The 21,290-nt window shown below is 47.0% G+C and overlaps 1 long non-coding RNA gene across 1 annotated transcript; it reads right to left on the reverse strand.

Moving 5' to 3' along the window:
- Positions 1 to 14,489: 14,489 nt before the first annotated feature.
- Positions 14,490 to 19,765, reverse strand: LOC114686597. The gene is made up of 3 exons (XR_003733594.2): positions 19,501 to 19,765; positions 15,955 to 16,083; positions 14,490 to 15,414 (listed from the first exon to the last, which is right to left on the reverse strand). It is a non-coding gene; the product is annotated as an uncharacterized LOC114686597 (long non-coding RNA).
- Positions 19,766 to 21,290: the final 1,525 nt, after the last annotated feature.

Genomic DNA, 21,290 nt, shown 5'->3' on the forward strand with positions numbered 1-21,290 from the left:
TTGAGGATCTTCTCAGTCAACACGGGCTCCCCCCCCCCCCAGTACTGGGATCGAACCTAAGGTCGCATGAATGCTGGGAAAGCACTCTACCATTGACCTGTGTGCTTTTTCTACTTTTTAAAAATTTTAACAGGATCTGGCTGTGTTGCTCAGACTGGCCTTGAATTCATTCTCTACCCCCAGGCAGTGCTCACACTTGCAGTCCTGTCTCAATACCACCACCTCCCCCAATCACTGGGGTTGTAGGTCTGTCCCACCCACCCCCACACCCCACTAAGAAAGCCTTCCGGCTGTCCCTCAGATTGTGCTGGTAGTAGGTATTGCTAGTGAGGAAGGAAGCGCTGGGTCTCTTAGGACTTATGCCAGCAGCAGCAGAAGCAGCTCCAGCCCAGGGATGGAGGAACCCCATGGTGGAGTTTGTGCATGACCACTCCAAGTCCGTTGCTGTTTCTCAAATGGAGACCACCCCCCTCAGCATCACCTGAGATGCTTATTAAAAAGGAAAGGTCCCGCCCCTGCCCACCACACACACAGGTGAACTCAGATTCTCTGACGGTGACTTAACAACACGCGTTCTTTTTTTAACAACACGCATTCTTTTGCATGCTGCCTACCCTCCGAGTTTTGTTCTCTAAGTACCCAGCACCGCTTGCTTTCCCTAAGGCTGAAGAAGGGCACAGATCGCGAGCATGCAAGAGTGAACACTGGAGAGCAGCAGGTGAGGACCCGGGCAGCTCCTGGCCGGAGCCCTTGCCAGGAGGATGCGGGTGGGCTTTGGCTCTGTTCCTGCTTCCTTCCGTCCCTCTGGGAGGATCCCCTCCAGCACTCCTTCTTTAATAAGACAGTCACATTTTAGACAGCACTCACAGTGACAGAGGGAATTAGAGCTGGGTCAGCTCCAATCCACAAATTGCAAATAATTTGCCAAGGGAAATCCCTTTCCCTTCGGTTCTGCCCCAAATCTACATTTTTCTTCTATTTAGAATCAGGAGAGTTAGGCAGAATTGAAGGGTTCCCAACCCTTCCCCAGTGGGAACTCCTGCTGGAACCAGCAAACTGCATCCCTACCCTAAGTTACAGGTTGATGGTGTCTGGTGACCTCAAACACATTTGGGAGTCCTTACCAGCCCATTGTGTGAACTGAAGAGTCAGAATGAGGCTCCAGGTTCCCACGTGATCTCCAAGACCCCTAATCTCTCCAAGCTATAAAACTGAGGGAAGACTACTGAATTCATTTGTCTTACAAAGTACCCAAATACAGCCCCGTGTGGTGGTGCACACTTTTAATCCTAGCACTCGGGAGGCAGAGGCAGGAAGATCTCTGGGTTCCAGGCCAGCCTGATCACAGAGTTAGTTCCTGGGTAACCAGAGCTACACAGAGAAACCCTGTCTCAAAAAGCCAAAACCAAACAACAACAACAAAAACAAAGTGACTAAACCAAATGAAACAAAACGATTAAAAGGCATCCTGAAGGAGGCAGAGGTGAAGGATGGCGCCCACTACTTGCCAGCAACCCTGGAAGACAGAAACACTAGGCAGCTCTGCCTTGGCTCCTGAAACGCTCTCCTCTCTAGCCACGCCCCTGGCTCTAACCCTGAGTGCCTGGTCTCTGAGATTCTCCACACCCACTGCTATGACCACCCTCACACCCCTCTCACTCTCAGCAATGGCACCAAAGTGGTCTGTACTCAGGCTCCCTCGGTTGCAGGAGGCAAGGTCTTCTTAACGACTGCCTAAGTGTAGAAGAGCGCAGAAGCCGCTCTTTGCTGGGCCGGCTCCCGGCGCTCAGTTGAGTACTTCCTGTGCCCCTGTCCTGCTCCGCACCCCCCTCTGCAGCATCAGGATACTGTCAGCTCTGACCAGCCCGGCAACTGCAGGAGAAAGACAATGACAGTCCCAGAAAACGTGTTCGGCCATGTCCCTGGAACATGACCTCACAGTCTAGGCCGGGGGCAGAGTCACTGTGGCCACGTGGGCAGAACAGGGGTTCTGAGGAACTGAACTCCTTGCCAGACTCAGAATCCCATGGTGCTCTGCTTCCAGGTACTCCTGTCGGCAGCAGGCATCCTCCTTCAAGGCTCCAGAGGGTCAGGCCCTGCCATGCCAATCTTCCTGCCTCACCAGACCTCTCTCCTTTCACTGCCTGGTGACTCTCTGCTTCCTCAACCCCTTTGCTTACCCCATCTGGACTGTCCCGACATGTGACAAGAAAAATAACTGCTGCAAAACACACCTCTTAAACCAGGTGGTGGTGGCGGCGGCGGCGGCGGCGGCGGCGGCGGCGGCGGTGGCGCACGCCTTTAATCCCAGAACTTAGGAGGCAAAGGCAGGCTGATATCCGTGAGTTCGAGGCCAGCCTGGTCTCCAGAGTGAGGTGCAGGACGGCCAAGGCTACACAGAGAAACCCTGTTTCGAAAAACAAAAAACAAACAAACAAACAAAAACCTCCTTTTGCTCTTCTTTGGAAGTCAGTTTGAAGTCTGCGCTGTCTCTGAATGGCTTTACCCCTATCACTGGTATTTTAAAGCATGTCAAGTAAACAGCATTGTTCTGCCTTCATGGAACTTGTGGGTTAATGGAGAACGTAAAGTCAATTGCCAGTTACCAAGGCCTCAGGAAGCCCGGAGGGAAGCAGAGGTGGATTATGGACTGGAGGGGTTGATGTTGAAGTTAATAGCCCACCATGTGAGAGTCTTGTCTTTCAGGAAAAGTGTAACCATCTCCAGAGTCAGGGAGACCCCTTTCAGAAATGTCCCTTTATTCCTCCTGCATTCTTAAGGCCACTGAGAATGAAGTTCTCCACACAAAACAATAGGCCAACTCTGAGTGGAGATCTTGGCCTCCTCTCCTAACCTGTGTGAATGGGGTCCAGGTCCCCCATTGCCATGGTCTGGGCATTCTGTCAGCCAGTGATTCCTTGACCTCAGTGATAATACTGAGGGGTCTGTGGGCTTCTCCAGGTTCGGTGATCAGAGGCAGTACAAGACTGACTGCAAGATTCATCTTCTGCTTAGGCCTGAGGGAGGGGCCTCTTCTCCAGCCACTGAGATCTCTGTCTGATTGCCCTCCATTCTGCCTGTGTGTGACTATTCAAGGTTAGCCATAAATCAACAAGGCTTCAGTAAAGTTAAATTTCAGCCCCTCAGATAAGTTAGTCCCATGTTAGGTGTCCAATGGCCACACTCAGCCAGCAGCTACTGTATTGAATGGCACAGATACAGACTATTTCTATCCCAGCAGTGAGTCCTGCCATACGCTAGTCTAGAGCAGTGGTCGCCTGCTTTACCCCAGACAACTGACTGTCTGTGCTTTATCCTTGTACCCAATTTTTGACAATGTATTTTTTTTAAAGGAGGAAAGAGAAAGTGAAAGTCAATGTGAACTTGATATTCAAGGACTCTGCAGATGTCGATTGACCTAGAGGTGGAAAATAGTCAGAAAAAAACTTTCATCTGTGTTGAACATGTAATGAGTTTGTTCTTTGTCCTCGGTCCCTACATAATACGGTATAGTGACTCTTGGTGTAGTATTAACATGAGGTTAGGTATTATATGCAAGCCAGAGGTGTCCCCCCGAGGGACAACTATGCTATAATAATTCATAACTGACATACTCGGCAATAGGTCATGGCAAGTCATACAGGCTGTGGATGGTCATTCCTGGAAACCTCTAAGCCACACATTGTCATCTGTTTGTCACTCATGAGAGTACAGTGATAGGAACAACCATGATGATGACACCGGCAATAGCCGCAACAATAAAGTGAACGTGTATTAAATAAATACTTAACGGGGCATCAGGCATGAGGCCCAACATTTTGTACACAATATTCCGCTTAATTCCCACAGTAACTCGAGGAACATCATGTATCTCCTGAGGCGGACATCCTTTGTGCCTCCTATCACATGCATGACCCACTTCTGACTTCAGAGGCAGTTGGTGCGGTATTCTCGGTAGGCTACAGCTTCCCAGAGGAAACTAGTACACCCTCCCCGTCTCCTCAGCCCCTCCCCGTCTCCTCAGCCCCTCCCCTCTTCCCGGCCCCTCCCCGCCTTCTCCCAACTCCCTCCGCCCTGAAGCAACCTCTCAGCCAATGAGGCAGAAAGAGGCGGGGCAATGCCTGAAGCTCCGCCCTCCAGAGGGATCGTTCTGGGTGCAGTCTATATAGCTGACCTGAGAATTCCAATCAGGGTGTCCCCAGTCATCTGCAATAGTAACCAGCCCAACAAACACTTCAACGACTTCTGCCAGTGACTTCAAACTGTCTCCTTTCCTCATTAAAACTTTTTATTTTTAATTATGTGTATGTGTGTGTAGTCTCTATATGCAGGTGCCCCTAGAGGGCGCTAGAGAGTGTTGAATGCCCTGGAGCTGGAGTTACAAACAGTTGTGAGCTGGAGTCACAAACAGTTGTGAGATGCCTAACAAGGGTGCTGGGAACCGAACCCGGATCCTCTGTGGGAGTGGTTGGTGCTCCTAAGAACTGAGAACATGCCTCCATCTCCGTGCCTCCTTTCCTCTTACTACATTTTTGCCTGCTGGGCTCATTCTCAACACTTCCTTCCCATAAGCTTCCTGCCTTCAACCCACAGACCCAGGCCTTGACCTAGCAAGAACTCAAACAAATCCATCCTGTTTGGGAGATAAAGACTTTGAGGTTTAAAAAGATCGGCATTCTCCCAAATAGCAGATGAATGACGTCTGTGTAGATTCATCTTGATTTCAAAGATCCTTCTCTTAATTCCTATCCGAGGGTGTAAATTGGAATGCCAGTGCAAAAAAAAGGAGGGTTTTGAGGAAAGTTCTGACTGTGTTGTTGTCTATAAGATACACAGTTTGTGAACATCAAGCCCCTGGATTGCCTCTCTGAATGAAGCAATCAGTACCATAAGTCAGTACTTAACCCTTTCTTCACTGAGTGGACTTGGGGCCTCGGCAGTGTCAGCAGAAACTATTAGGTTTGCCTTGCACAAGAATATTTCTTGATATCATGGAGCCTATGCAAGGAAAACCAAGAAGATTGATTGTATCAGGGATGATGCAACGTGCTGGTTATTTCTTGAAGACTTTCAGGAGGAGAGAGAGAATTCTTCGTTTTCCAACTACTGTTCTAACAACAACTGCTCTATCAGCTAAGCCCAGCAGCTGTCTGTGGGTCAGAAGCAGAATCTTCTGAGAGGCAATGGAGGCTTCTGGGCCCTTCTCCCCTCCAGCCATGATCTGAGTAAAGTTCAGGAAGAAAAGCAAGACCGGTGCCCTCACCCATGAAGCTATAGGCCTCATGGAGCCTTGGGGAAAATAAGAGAAGGGTGCTCATTTCTGCTCCAATCCCCATCCCGTTTCTATCCAAATGCCAGGAACACGTGAAAGCCCACGAAAGCTTGGATCTGAATCACAGCACAGATCAACAGATGCTGCTGCACACGCATGCACCCGTCCACATGCGCACATACAAGGGAAAGCTGTCCCAGAAGGCTTGAGAACCAGCGTTCTCAGATGGAGACTAGCACAGTGTACCGGCACATCCACCATCAAATGTCACTGGCCCCATCTGGGGGTGATTTGTGTTTATTTTATAATGGCAGTTCTCACAGAGTGCTCCAGGTCCTTCTGAGGGCTCTCCAAGGTCAACGCTGGTGTGGTAATAGTACTGGAGTATTTCTTTCACTTCCTTCTCCTCCCAGAACGAGCCCTTTGAGAAGCTCCAGGACACTGATGCTACAACAGACTGAATGCGGGATCCATGTGAAACTCCAGCTGCCTTCTAATAAACCACACACTAAAAAGATCAGCAAAAATTATGAAATGAGGTCCATCTTTTTTTACCATGGCTTTAGTCTTGGAAAATGTAATTTTTTCATTAAAAAAAAAACCATGCTAACATGAAATGGTTTGCTGTTGTTGTTTGTAATGAATTAACATGCATAATTTCTGGTCAATTGTTGTTTATATGTTTTTAAGTCTCACCCTTAGCCCACTATGTAGCTCAGAGTGACCTCAGATTCACGGCTGTCCTCCCACTTCAGCCAAGGGTTAGAATTACTGATATGAGTCATCTTGCCTGGTAAATACACCTATTTCAAAATGTATCATCACTCTAGTATGGTGAGTGACGATAGGTCCAACTCACATAAGTCAAAGTCCTAATCACTGGAGGGGGCGGCCAGTAATTTAAAATATAAGAGTCCAGAGGTCACGAAGTGTGAGGACAGCTGCTTGCTGTTGATAGACTATCTTCTCGTATAACTATTTTGTGGATGAAAAATTTAAGCATCATTCAAAGTCCTTGGAACTATTGAGGAAGACTCATGGGCAGATAAATGTAAGTAGAAAGAGAACATGATTTTTTGGTGGGGGACAGGGTCTCATTATATAGCTCTGGCTGTCCTGGAATTCACTGTGTAGGCCAGGCTGGCTTCGAACTCACAGAGATCCATCTAACTCTGTCTCCTGAGTGCTGAGATTAAGGGCATGCACTAAAAGAGATGATTAAAGGAGAAAGAGAGAAATGTGTGGGGCTGTCCCCTGGGATGCTATTAAAGACTTTCTAGGAAGACATTTCTGATTTCAAGTTCATAATTAAGCAGGAAATTAAGGGATAATTTTCCATGCAAAAAAAAAAAACCAAAATCATGACTGACATAACTGTTGAAAGAACACATATCAAAGATTTTATTTAACTCATTAATAAGTAAATTAGGCAGATGTCATAATGAGCTCAAAATGGAAGTCAAAAGACAGAGGCATTCGTAGATCGGGAATACTGACGAATCTGCAAACGGATGCAAAACTGGCTTTGTTCATAAAGAAGAAACATTCAGCTGAGCTTCTACAGGGCAGGATTTAGTTGTGCGGCTAAAGCCAGAGCTGCTCCATGTTGCTATCAGTGACCTACACCATCAAGACTGGCAGATAGCTCAAAGGCAAGGAAAGGTACAGAGCTCCTACAATCCGAATCGGGCAATCCGGGAGCCAGGCGTATACAACCCATGGCCTCGTGGCCATTCGCCACCAAGGAGAACTGTGAATAAGACCCAGCAGTAAATGGTAAACTCACTGAAAACAGTAGGAGGGTTTCGTGATGTGTAGCTGGATTGCATAGTTCTCTGGTGTGACGTTTGTAATTGACAAGACCACGTCACGACATCAAAAAGGTCAGGCACTCCTGCCTAGACCATTTTCTATTAAAGCCTAGGATTTCCCCTCCGTTGTCACCCTGAGTTAGAGAGGGAGACTTGGTAAGCACTCTGATCTCAAAGTCTTGCAGATTCATTCTAATACATAACCCCTATCCTGTCTCTCACACATGGGCATTTCTTGGAGTGTCCCTCCATTGCTTGGTACTGGAAGTTAGTGTGGGGTAAGTGCCTACTTGAAGATTATAATATGAAATGTCCCCTAGGTTCTCGGTTGAACAGTTGGTCACTAGCTAGTGACACCATTTTGGAAGGCTGTGGAAACCTTGGCAGGATGGGCAAGTAGGTCCCTGAGAGTATACCTTTGAAGGTTATGCCTGGACTGGCTTTCTGCTTCCTGCCCATCATGAGGCAAGGAACAGCCTGAGCATGCTCCCACTAGCTGGTCACAGAGCCAACATAGAGCACTGTGGGCTCAATTCTCTGTAACCATGAGCAGAAATAGGTCCTTCCCTATGGTGATATATTGTGTACCCTAATAAACTTTGCCTGAAGATCAGAGGACAGAACAAGCCGCCAGATTAAACATAGAAGCCAGGCAGTGGTGGCACACACCTTTAATCCTAGCACTTAGGAGGCAGAGATCTGTCTGGATCTCTGTGAGTTCAAAGCCACACTAGACTACATGAGATTGACTCAGTCTAGGAGAGAAACCCCGCCAGGCAGTGGTGGCACACACCTTTAATCCCAGTACTTGGGAGTCACACGTCTTTAATCCCAGCACTTGAGATCTCATGCCTTTGCTTGGGAAGCACACACCCCTTTAATCCCAGGAAGTGATGGCTGGGTGGAGAAAGGTATATAAGCCTAGAGGAGACAGGAACTGAAGTCTTTCGACTGAGGAAAGCTTTTCAGGCTGAGGAGTCCTAGGGGTAAGAGGTGGCTTGTTCCTTTGTCTCTCTGATATTTCAGCATTCACCCCAATATCAGGCTATGGGTTTTTATTATAAGACTATTTAGCAATTCATGTTACACTTCCCATTTTACACTGATTCCATGAGTTGCTTTGCCAGGATGAAAAGTAACTAACATATATATTATGCTCCAGGACTCCATAAAGTCCCATCGGATAATCTTCCCTTACAGCACAGTAAACAACCTAGAGAAGTTGAGTCACGTGTACAAAACCAGCATCAGTAAGGCTTCGTTTGGTTTCAAACCTCAGTGCATCAAATTGCACCTTTTCTTTTGCTCCTTAGTTCTGCGCCAGGCCACCAGAGGGCGTGCTTGACAAGAGGCGGATGCTATAGTCGCTGTTCATGCCAGGAGAGCAGTTATCACTGCTCGCTCTGTTAGAATATAATAGAATATATTCTATAATAGAATGGTGTCTCTATTCATCCCCGACCTCCGTCCCAATTTTATTTATTCATATTTTATACGTATGAGAGTTTTGCCTGCACGTATGAATGTGAATCATGATGTGCCGTGCCTGCAGAGGCCAGAAAGGGATGCCAGATCTGCCCGGAACTGGAGTTACAGAGGGGCGTGAGTTGTCACGTGGGTGTTGGGACCTGAACCCTTGGTCTTCCGCAAGAGCAATGAGCCCTTAAGTGCTGAGACACCTCTCCAGCTCCTCAGTCCCAGTTTTAAATGCTTCCTCTACTCAGCAATACACATAGCATCTCAAAGAGATTTTTTTTTCCTTTTTGATAGTTTGTTTTGTTCTTTGAGACAGGGTCTCTCTACACAGCCTGAGCTGTCCTGGAATTCACTGTGTAGACCAGGCTGGCCTCCAACTCACAGAGATCCACCTGCCTCTTTCTCAACAGTGCACAAAGAAGTTTTTTGTTTGTTTGTTTGTTTGTTTTGAGTTTTTATTGTTTGTTTGTTTTTAAGGTGACTATCTCTACATGGGCCCAGGAAGAAGATATTTAGACAAGTATTCCTGAAGAGAAACAGACACAGATGCAGTTCAGAGGTTGGACTGAGGGTTGCCTTAGATCAGAAGTTAACAAACAAAAGCCATAAGCCAAGTCCAGCTGGTATTTGTAACCTACAAGCTAAGAATGCTTTCACTTTAATGATTAAAAACTCTCAAAAGAGCTGTGGGGTAGTCATGCATACCTTTAATCCCAGCACTCAGCAGAGGCAGAGGCAGGTGGATCTCTGAGTTACAGGCTAGCCTCATCTGCAGAGTGAATTCCAGGACAGCCAGGACTACACAGAGAAACCCTTTCTTGAAAAATAAAATAAATGAAACAATTTAAAAACTGCCAGATGGAAGTGGTGCAGGCCTTTAATCCCAGCACTCGGGAGGCAGAGGCAGGTGGATCTCTGTGAGTTCGGGGCTTGCCTGGTCTACATAGTGAGTTCCAGGACAGCCAGAGCTTTTACACAGAGAAATCTTGTCTTGAAAAACAAAATAATAAATATTTTTAATTAAATATGTAAAATTAAAATAAAAATACATATCAAAAGAGAAGTTTGTGACAGATGGACATTACTTGGCATTCAGATTGCAGTTTCTGTGTCTTAGAATACAACCTTACCCATCAGGGCCTTGCTGTCTGTCTTCAAGCTACCAGAAAGCTAAAGACCAGAGAACAGCAACCTCTTTTCAACTCCCAGCCCACATGATTTTCTAGTTGGGATTAATTTCTCAGAAACCCCAGAGCCAGTAGCTCTGAAGAACCTAAACATCGTTTGTCCTAAATGCCACAGGTTTTTGAATTATGTAATGGGAATGAGGCCTGGAACCCTGGGCTTTAAAAGCACTTGGGGAAGGTTCTCTACTGTGCCCCCTACACTTGGTGTCTCAGTCAATTCGTGGCTGTTCTGGTTCGTGTTCTGTGGCAGTCTGCTTGAATTTACCATTAATTACAATAATTCAAATCACAGAGCCTCCTCCGTGGGAATTTTCCGGCTCCTGGACAGAGACGTTTCCTCACACTTCTTTCTCAAAAGCTCCCTCTGCTGACCAAGTTCTCAGAAGGACATGGAACTGCAGATGGACTTGAGACCAGGAAGAAACCAAAGCTCTAGATCTAAAGAAAAGGGTTATTTGGGGTATTGTTTCCAGGCCTGGTCCACTTGTTCACAGTGCATGAACATCAACATTTGAGTACATACAATTTTTTTATTTAATCATTTTTTTTAGAAACTTCACACATGAGCACTGTGTCTCCATTACCCCAGCCCTTCCTTCTCCGTACCCCAACTCCTCCTGTGTCCCCCACTCTCAAACTCATGATCTCTTCAGTTATTATTGTTACAGGTATACACACACACACACACACACACACACACACACACACACACGCCTGTCTAACCTCCCGAGTCCATTCAGCTTTGTGTACATGAGTCCCAGTGGACTACTTGGGGTTGGACAGCTTATGTGAAACTCATCCTGAAAGAGACTGAATCTCCATCCCTCAGCAGCACTTCATCTAGGGGTGGGATATGTGGAATTTCCCCTGTCCACATCGGCTCTTCAGCTGGTGATATCATTACACTGGCCTTGCTCAAGCAACCATATCATCGAGGGCTCATGTGTGTGGCTCCTTTGTCACATAGAAAGGACACGATCTCCCAGTAGACACAGCCTGGTCTTCTGGCTCCTACGATCTTTTCAATGCCCCCTTCCACGATTTTCCCTGAGTCTTGGGTGTAGGTGTTGCATGTATCAGATAGAGTTGTGCCACCCACAGTTACCTTTTCTCCGCACGTTTACAAGTTGTAGATCTCTATAACAGCCCTCGTGTCCCAAAAGGAAGCTTCTTCGATGAGGGGTCAGAGATACACTTCCCTCTGTATAGGTTATGTATTTAGAATACAGCTAGAGATTATATTGGCTTAGGAAAACAGCAGTAGTAAGTTCTTCTCTTGGGTCTCTGTGATCCCTCCAGCCATGGGCAGTCGGCTAAGTTCACAGTCCTGGCATCAGTTCCCTCTTGTTAGGTGGGCCTTAAGTCCAATAAGGTGACTGTGGCTGACCCTCCCCCAAGACAAAAGTGCCACCGTTACACCATTGGGTGCAATTTAGTCATTGTTGTGGGTCGTTGACTTTACAGCTGTGTAGGAGGACTAGCAATTGTTGCTCTCTCTTGGCAGCTTGCATAGAACCTTCCCATACTATGAAAGCTGGTCCTCATGTAGGAGGCTTCCAGGTCAGGTCCAGCTCGATTTCTCCAAGGTCTGTGTTTGAAGTGTGGGATCTTCAGCAATAAGGTCTGACCTTCAAGTTCTGGTGGTCACCGAGGACTATGGCGATCCCCTATACTGTTTGTGCATGGGGTGTCTCCTGGAAGCCCCTGACCAACAATTGAAAGGGATGTTTTCTATGCCTGTCCATGGGGTTAGAATAAAATACTATTATGTTTACTAAAACGCATATATAGGGGCTGGAGAGATGGCCCAAAAGGTTAAAAGCACTGGCTGCTCTTCCACAGGTCCTGAGTTCAATTCCCAGGAACCACGTGGTAGCTCACAACCATCTACAATGAGATCTGGTGGCCTTTTCTGACATGCAGGCATATATGCAGACAAAACACTGTATACCAAATAAATAATTAAATTTTTTTTTTCTGGAGCTGAGGACCGAACCCAGGACCTTGCACTTGCTAGGCAAGCACTTTACCACTGAGCTAAATCCCCAACCCTTAAATAAATATTTTAAGATGCATATATAACATACAAGTATATGTGCATACATATGTAAATAATTTAAATGAAGTTAAATCATTTTGCATGATGTTGCTCCCCCAAGAGCCATAGTTTTGTACAACATCTCCAATGTGGGAACCAGTGAAAGATCAAAACTTCCTCTGAATGCAAATGAACAGCTCTAAGGTGAGTGGGAGAAGCCTTGGCAAGCAATGCCTTCCTGAACACTGGCTCCCAAGACACCTTGCTAATGACACACAGCCGCTCCTAACTGCTCGCCCCAGGGAAGGATGAGCATATGTAGGTAGGAGCAGAGCAATGTCTGCTTTCCTAAGCAGGGTTGGAAAGGACTGTGGTATGACATGTTATGACTGACGGATGCAGCAAGGTCATGGGAGTCTAGAAGTATAAACTGCTTGTTCACCACTCAAAGAAACGCCTCTAAGTTTCTGCCACAAAACAAAATTTGTAGCTTGTTTTTTCTGGCCAACACTCTCTCTCCACTGATAAAATCATACTTCATCCCAGAGGTGCGGCAGAGTCCCTGAATACTGTTGCAGCTTGATTTGCTACTTAGAATTCCACCCCAGCTGCATGGTGGTAAGTGGGTGTAAAAAGGACAGATAGCTGGGAAGTTCTGCTAGAGCTAACAGAGACAGACCACAAAACAAGAGGTTTTGCGGATGAGGAGGAGAGTCACTGGGCCTTAGTGGCTGTATTGGTCAGACATTTTGTTGCTATGACAAAAAACCTGGTATAAGCAGTTTAAGGGGCAAAGGCTTACTTTGGCCCCTGTTTTCCGAGGTTTTGGTCATGGTGGAGAGAGCTCGGGCCACCAAAGCGGCTCCCATCATAGCAGCTAGGTCTTCTTGATTTTCTTGTGCATCTTGATTTTCTCCTTTGCTCCATCTTATTCCATTGGGGCCCCAAGACTACAGGATGCTGCTGCCCACATTCAGGGTAGATGCCATGCCTTTAGCTAATCCTCTGTGGAAACACTCACCCAGAGTTTTACTAACCTCCGAAGTGTTTTTCGGTCCAACCAAGCTAACTCCTAAAATTCACCAACACAAGCCCCGCCCCCCCTCAACTTGACACACTGTAACCAAGGCCCCTGACTGCAGAGCTGAGAAAGGAGTTTCTAGTTTGATGGTGCACTGGACTTTGGTTCGGTTCGCTGAAATAGGAAATGAAAGGGAAGAAGTGGATTTGGACAGGTGGGCTGAGCCCAGAGGACAGGGCTATTCTAAGAAACGCAAACTTGGAGCTCCTCTGTGAGGCCCAGAAGGAACACACAGCTCTGGCCTCTCTGCAGGTGGGAAGAAAAGGCCACGGAATAGCTGTAGCCACCAAATGAGACGGTGTAACTAATGAGTAGAAACTAAGGCAGCCCTTGAAGGAAACAGCCATTTCTGCTGCCACAGCGGAGCCGGCTCAAGGAGCTCTGCTGTTTCTTCCTCCACCCCGGAGGGGCAAGTGTCTTAGGTCACTGCCCTCTGGGAGCCTGAGCCACCTGCCAAATGCAAACAGTAGGAATGTGCTCCAGAGAAGAATGAAAAGTACCCGCCCCCAGGAAAGAACAGGGTGATGGAAGGAAATTGGTTTTTGTGGAACAGAAGAGTTGGCCTATTTCTTAGTCTGAATTTAATCAACTCAATGCCTGAAAGGTTGGGGAACAATAGAAGTGGAGAGGGGGGAAGAAATCGTTACAAATGAAGGCTGCCTCTCCAGGGAGCTAGCCGGCCCTGAAGGCAAAGCCAACCCACGCCTGGGCTGGGGCTCATGGCTCAGCCGTTGAACAAAAATGAATCTATGGTCCCAAAGAGAGGCAGGGTAAAACAGAGGCCCAGTAAGCGGCCTGAGCTGAGAATTCCTGGTGGAGAGGTCAGTGGTGTGATGATCCACTTAAGACAGCTACTGACAACCGCACCAATTAAGCCAAGTTAAGAGTTTGAAGTACTTTTTATTGATGGCCAACCCAAGAGCAGGCTTGAGCCTCTTGGTGCCTATATTTAGGGACATAGCATTTGGAAAGGCAAAACCCACAAGGATACATCAAAGTTAGATGAAGGTCAGAGTAACCTTGAAACCTTTGTTCCTTGGCAAAGCATGGTAGTTACTTTAGATGTAACTTGCCAATTACTTTGGTTAACGTATCTGAACCATAGTCAAGACCATGGACATCTCAAGTGTTATCAAGGCAGGTGTGACTGTTGAGGGGAGGGAGGGTAAAGGGCTGAGAACTGTCCAAATCAACAAAAAGGGAGTCAGAACATGACGGCATGACCTTGGTCATTTCATCCCCCCCCCCCTTTTTAGTTATTTTCAAATCTTTGATCTTGGCTAAGGGGTACAGACTGAGTCCTCGGGATCATTGGCTTAACGGAGGTAATTTATTATACATGGCTTCTCAGCAGATCTTATAAAAAGTAGGGGGAGAGGCCTGCGAGGCCAGGGAGAAAGTAGGGCGCCATGGGTTTCACCCACTATTTTATGGTACCAGAAATTATTTGATTTATATTCCTGTTGTCTCTTTTTGTTTGTTTGGTTTGGTTTGGTTTTTTTTTCAAGACAGCATTTCTCTGTGTAACAGCCCTGGCTACCCTGGAACTAGGTTTTAGGCCCAGGCTGACCTTGAACTCACAGAGATCCACCTGCCTCTGCCTCCCGAGCGCTGGGATTAAAGGCGTGCGCCACCACCGCCCCGCTTCACTCCTATTGTCTTTTCTCTAAATTATTTTTAACTTTTTGTAAAGTCTCTTTGAGAACTCCTGGTTCGCTAGCATAGGAAGGACAGGCCTCTCCCAGTGTCATAGAAAGTCCTCTCTGGGACATGAAAAGCAAGTCTAAGCCTGCTGGTTTGGGGAGACTTGAGCCGGAGACTCTACCTAGACATGAGTCACACTGAGGAAGAAGGCGTCTGAGGTCTGCATCTGACTGATAACTGCTATAGGCCCTTTTCTCCCAGTTAGAACCGCAGTTCTCAAGGCAGCAGGGCCCGCTACCCACATTTCTACCATCACCCGAACAAGGAGAGGGGCAGCTCTCTTGTGCCACCAGTGGGACAGCCCAAAGGGGAATAAGAGGAGAGTCCCCTCTGGTCCTGAATAAGCATTCACTCTGGGGTTGGGGAGGGATACATGTACAACCATACATAAAACTGGATTGTTACACAGATGTCCTGAGGTCATACAGCCCGTGAGAATGGCGGAACACACCAATCGAGTTCCTGTGGAAGAGAAATAAGTTTCTGAGTTACGAGTAACCATGAGACTAGTATTACAAGAGGCAGAAAGGGTATAACCAAAAGGAGTCCTATTCTGAGAGAGTCTTAGCCTGGGTGGATCTGGTCTAGGTGAGATGGTTCATTTCTGGTCCTACTTTGGAACAGGCTTGGCAAGGGCATGGTGAACCCAGGCAGACATCTGGTCAACCTTGATTGCAGCAGCTGGTGTGGTCAGCGTAACAGTGGGAGTCCTTTCCAGGCAGGTGTTGATCCTCTTTTCTGAAACTTCTTGATGTACCTGGGTCCCTGGATCAGAAGGAGGGACGGGGCATCGAGGAGGCAACCAGAAGGGCATCTTGAACCCTAGAATGGACTGCAGTCTGGACCTGTTGCAGAGGCAGGAGATACTTTAGAAGAAACCAATTGGTAATCTCTTCAATGATAGGGTCTCTTAAACAGGGCCACAAAGGAGTGGTCTTCCAAACATAATCTCACAGGGGGTGAATCCTGCCTTGTAGGGGATACATCTTTTCCTAAAAAGTGCCAGGGGTAACAGGTTGGGCCAGTTTTCACTGATTCCCAAAATTAATTTGGAGAGAATGGACTTACTAGTGGAGTGCATGTGTTTGGCCTGGCCAGAGCTCTCCAGCTGGCAGGCACAGTGGAACATCCAGGTTACGTTTAAGGGCTTACTGACAATTTGAGCTATGGACAAATGAAGTGAAGGCAGATAAATTATCTGATCCAATTGACAGGGGCTGCCTGCACCTAGGAATAATCCAAGAGTCTTGACCACTGTCAGAGCTGTCTCCCTCCAAGTAGCCAAGGCTTTCACCCATCCTGAAAGGTGTCCACAGACATTAACAGATACTTATACATGACATGAGAGGGCTTCATCTCTGTGAAGCTGACTTTCCGTTTCTCACCAGCGGTTAGTCCCTTCAGAGGAATGGTGGGGACTCCTTTTGACCCTTGCCTTGGGGTGACTTCTGTGCAAAAGAGGTAGTTAGAGGCAGCCTAATCAATGGCCATCTCTCAGATGTAGAATCCGGTACCTGGAAGATAATAACTCAGTTAGTCTAGTAAGATCCACTATCCAGCTGGATCCTATTTAGCATCCTGGAGCAGGCCTTGTTTTCTTCTTGGGAGTACGTGGGCTGGCAAGACAGCTGGGAATCAGAAAAAGCAATGGTCAAGACAGAACAGGACTCTGCAGGAATCCCCGCTGCTTACTGGGCTGCCTGATCTGCCCTCTGATTTCCTTGGGCTTCTGGTGTGCTGGCTGTTTTGATGCCCCTTGCAATATATAACGGCCACCCCCTTGGGGAGCCAGATCACTTTAAGAAGAGCAACAATTCCCCCTTTAACAGTTTTTCCTTCAGCAGCCAATAGGTCTATGCCTCGGGTAGGGGAGTATCTATCTCGGAGGTCTGGGTGGATGGCCTGAGATATGTCCATCAAGTCCCACAGTCATGGAGGGGGACCTTGGGGTTGTCATCAGCACCAATGTCGCAAGGTTGAGACTGTACAATAGCAAAAGTGAGGGTAAGCTGATGAAGCTACGGACTCCGGTACTGAGTGATGCAGGCACTTGTCCCTCTTAGGAGGGCTCACACCGCAGGGGGAAAGGCAAATATGGGCTAGCTACCTGGCCCCAGGGAACTGGAGAAGCAAGCATCCTTAAGGACCAGGACTGGACAGACCTGTGGTCTGGTGGGAGGAGACCGAGCAAAGTGTACAGACTTGGAACTGTCAGATGAATGATTTCAGCCCATCGGTGATTTGTCTCCAGTAGGTCCTGGGCTGGCTGATAACCTGAGGTTCCTGGCTTACGCACAGGCGATGAAGGCATATTCCAAGCTGATTGGCATGGGGTGAGGACGTTAGCTTCCAGTCTAGCAATTTCCAGTCTAGCCTTTTGGTTCAAGGGATATTGACAGTCCTCTATCGGTATGGCTGTAGCCAAGAGACTTACCATAACTGGTGGACGGTGTGCTGCCAAGACAGAAGGGTTTATCTCAGCCCATATGTTAGGAAATTGCTGTTGCAAGTCCTCAATCAGGGGCCCTGGGTCTGGATTTGTTTCTGTTGTGAGTGGGGGAGCTAGAAGATGTTCTTCAGACAGAGGACAGTTAAGCTGAGTTGGCAGGACAGGCATAAAGGACATTTTAGCTTTCTTGGAGAGTAAAGGTGATAGTGATGTTACAGAGTTCCAGAACACCTGGAAAAGACCCCCAGACTCAACTCAGATTCTAATTAAGCAAATTTATTAAAGCTGCTAGCAGGGCTGCAGTCTGTAGCTCAAATTAGAGATGTGCTGCCCAGAGGTAGGTAAAGGACGAGCTTTTAAAGATGAAACCCACAAGAGCTGGTTGTCTCCACCAAGATTAGGTAGTCAAGGTGACCTCAAAATTGTCCTTGAATGTCTGCATAAGCAGGTCACAGAAGCCAAAATCAGCAGTTGGTCATATCACAACAAGCAGATGGTCAGGGCTGCACATTTCTGGGGTCAAGGAGTCAGGGATGCCCGGAACTTATCTTCCAGGAATTTGAGTCCAAAACCAACGGATATTAGGTTCCAAGGCGGATGCCTAGCACAAAGTGGAGTTTCTTTAGCCATCACAGTGGTGCCTGAGTTTTGAAAAACATCTTTGCCCAGAAGGGGGGAAGGAGGAGTCACCTGTTTCTGGCCCAGACTAACTGTTCTTTTAGGTGTGAGGTGATTTTCCTTAACGGTGCCCGCTCCCCATACTGGCATCTTTTTATTGATTATTATTATTATTATTATTATTATTATTATTATTATTATTTTTTTGAGGATCTCTCCCTTGGACACACACAGTACAGAAGTAGCCCCAGGGGCTCAGAGTGAGCTGACTGGAACACAGTCAGCATAAGCCTTGCTTGCCTGCGTACGGCTCTTTCAGCAGCCAACACATCCTGCCTCTCCGCCTTGTATCATCTCAGTCATTGTAAACATTTTGGGCTGCCGCTCTGAGCTGCAAAGTCCTCTAGCCTTCGGAGTTTTTATGGACGCCCGGAGGTGACTGAGTGACAAGAGCCAAATTTAATGCTCTAGCATTTTTCGGAGCCAGCGGATCAAATGGGATGTAAAATCTGAAGGCCCTTTTCCCCTCGAGAAATGCCTCGGGAGACTCTCCTGCCCTGAAGAACCTCGATAGTTTTAGACAAATTAGTTGTTTCAAGCTGCACCCTGAATTCCAGCATAAGATAATCGTGACAAGTGTCCAGGGCCTGGGAACCTGCATACGTATTGGGGTCCCAATTAAGGCATTTGGATGGAAACGCTGCCTCAAATCGAGTAGCTTTCAGCATCTGTCCAATGGCTGAACCCCCCCCCCCAAAAAAAAAAAAGCTTTCCTCGCCTCGGCCCCATACATCCCTCTCTGAAGTAAACAGAGAAGGAATTGCAGACGAACACCTCCTTAGTTGGGGCGATAGATGAGAGGCACAGATTCCAGGATAGCCGTTGGAGGGCTTGGGGCTTATCAGAAAAAGAGGTGTCGGTCTTCCGGTTATGCAGATCTGAAGTAGAGAAAAGAACACAGATCAAGGGAAGGGCAACGCCCTTCCTTTAAATCATTGCCCCCGCCTTGGAGGGAGCAGCTTCTTGGATGACAGAAAAACAAAGGCTGGATTTGAGTCCAGTATGGGGCATGGCGGGCCCTCAAGCGGGGAGGCAAAGGTGCCTCGGAGGCCGGCAGGACAATAAACGGAGTGGAGCAGCCGACGCCCGGCGACGGAGCTGGCTCACCAGCTCGCCGGTTCGCCCGGGAGCATCGACGCCGCCCGCCCCCGCTCCCTGCAGAACCTAGAGAAGCGGCGTGCCCGCCACGCCCCCTGGCGGTCGCCCGGAGCGAACGCAGCCTACGCCGGGTCCAGGGACCTTGCCGCTTGTCGGGGCCCGGGGTGGGGGTGTGGGGTGCGAGCCTGCGGTGGGAGAAACGTTGCGGTGCAAAAAGACCAACGGCCAACAACAGCAGGGGTGCCACCTACTGGCAGAATCCGGAAAAACAGGCAGAATTTTAATCAGATCCCTTTGGGGACAAAACAGAAACACCAGTCGCAAAATCAAGAAATCAATTCAACAACTCCCAAAGCCAAACTTGCCTGTCATGCGTTCAATCAACTCTCTGAACCAAACTTGCTATTCATGCATTCAATCATTCACACAGTTGGCGGGCCATTCACCCAAGCAAAACCAAAATCAGGTCTCTAATGAAAGGCAGAGCCAGGATACAGGATCCCCCACTTTCGGCCTTCCAACTTAGTGTGGAGGGAGGACTAGGAAAGAGTTTCCTGCCAGAAATAATCTTCCTAAACCAGGTCGAGGACCTTGAATATCCATCCCTCTTATCCAGAAGAGCCTCCCCTTTGGGGCCTCTCCCTCTTATCCAGAAGGCTCCCGTGGGGCTCGTCCTCTTCAACCAGAGTTCAGCATGCAGACTCACCTCAGAGGAGTGTCAGAAGGACTCTGTTTTGGTGCTAGGAACACAGCAGTCACTTCAGACCTCGACTCAGTGAGAGGCGGAGCCTGGAACATTTGTCAGGGGGGCGTCTCCCCTGCAGCCTCTCCCTGGCCAGGAAGATGGGAAGCGAGGCTGAGTCTCAAGGAGCAAGAGCAGGGGATCTCGCTGTGGCCGCCAGTGTAATGATCCATGTAAGATAGTTGTTGACAATCACAATGGTTAAGCCAATTAAGAATTTTAAGTCCTTTTTATTGATGGTCAGACCAAGAGCAGGCTTGAGCCTCTAAAAAGTCTTTTGGTGCCTAAATTCAGGGATACGGCATTTTTAAAGGCAAAAAAAAACAAAAACAAAAACAGAAGATCCATCAAAATTGATTGAGGGTCAGGGTAACCTTGAAACCTCCATTCCTGGCAGAGCATAGTAGTTATTTTAGACATGACTTGTCAATTATTTTGGTTAATATATCTGGACCACAGTCAAGGCCACAGAAATCTAATCTCAAACGTGTAGCCAAAGCAGATGGTGGCTATTGTGGAGAGTTGGGTAAAAGGGCTGAGAACTGTCTAAGTGGTTCTCAACCTTCCTAATGCTGCCATCCTTTAATACAGTTCCTCGTGTTGTGGTGATCCCAACCATAAATTATTTTCCCTGCTACTTCATAATGTAATTTTGCGACTGTTATGAATTGTACTGTAAATATTTCTTGGAGACAAAGGTTTGGTAAGGGGGTTGAGAACCACTGAGACACAGCTGAACCTATCCTGTCTGCTGTACATGTATCTTCAGTTCTGTGCAAAGTATTAGTTGCATAAAAAAATCATAGCTTCGAGACTACTATTTGGAATATATGCAAAGTAGGTATAAATAACAGAGCTAATTTAAACAAAAATATTAAGCATTTATGTAGATAAAATGTGGGCCTAGCTGGATATGGTGATGCATGCATGCTTTTAAGCCCAAATACCTGGGAGACAGAGGCAGGCAAATTTCTGTAAGTTCTAGGCCAGCCTGATCTACATATGGAGCTTCAGGCTAGCCAGGGATACATAGAGAAATGGTCTAAAAAACAAAGGAAACAAAACCAAAAAAATAAACAAAGGAATGAATAAATGATAAAAATGAATAAAGGAAATCCCAAGCTTTGCAAATAACTAACATTTAGTTAAATATGAAAATAAAGTGAGAATGAGAATAGATCAATGGGTTAGAATACATGAAACCCGGTTCATACTCAGCACCAAAATATACCATAAAAGAATAAGAAGGATGCCTCTGCTAACAAAATAGTTAGGACAGAAGTAGATTCTAAAATTAAAGGCCAGAGAGGATAAGAGTCAGGAACCATGCTTAGGCCACAAGGCTCCTAGCCCAGTGATGGACACAAACACCATACATGGAATGCATGTAATACATACACATGCATTGTGCATTAATTCGCTGAATTCATAAGTGCAGTTTCATATGCATATGATCCAATAAATGTATTTATAGTATATATGTACACACAATTCACAGTGACACATATATGGATCTAATCTTAAATTCTCACAAGCCTGAGGCAGGTACTATTTTTATTTATATTTAACACATGCAAAAGTTGGCACAAAGAATGCTTTAATAATTCTTCAAAGAAAATTATTAGTAAGTATCAGAGAAGGTATTTGAAGGCAGGACGTCTTAGTCCAAAACTTAACCTTTTATCTATTACGTAATACTGAGATGAGATGAGACAGATGAGACAAAATAAGACTAGGAAGCGTGTAGATGGCTG

The sequence above is a fragment of the Peromyscus leucopus genome, chromosome 9 (genome assembly GCF_004664715.2).
Source record: "Peromyscus leucopus breed LL Stock chromosome 9, UCI_PerLeu_2.1, whole genome shotgun sequence".
In the NCBI taxonomy this organism is placed as follows: Eukaryota; Metazoa; Chordata; class Mammalia; order Rodentia; family Cricetidae; genus Peromyscus; species Peromyscus leucopus.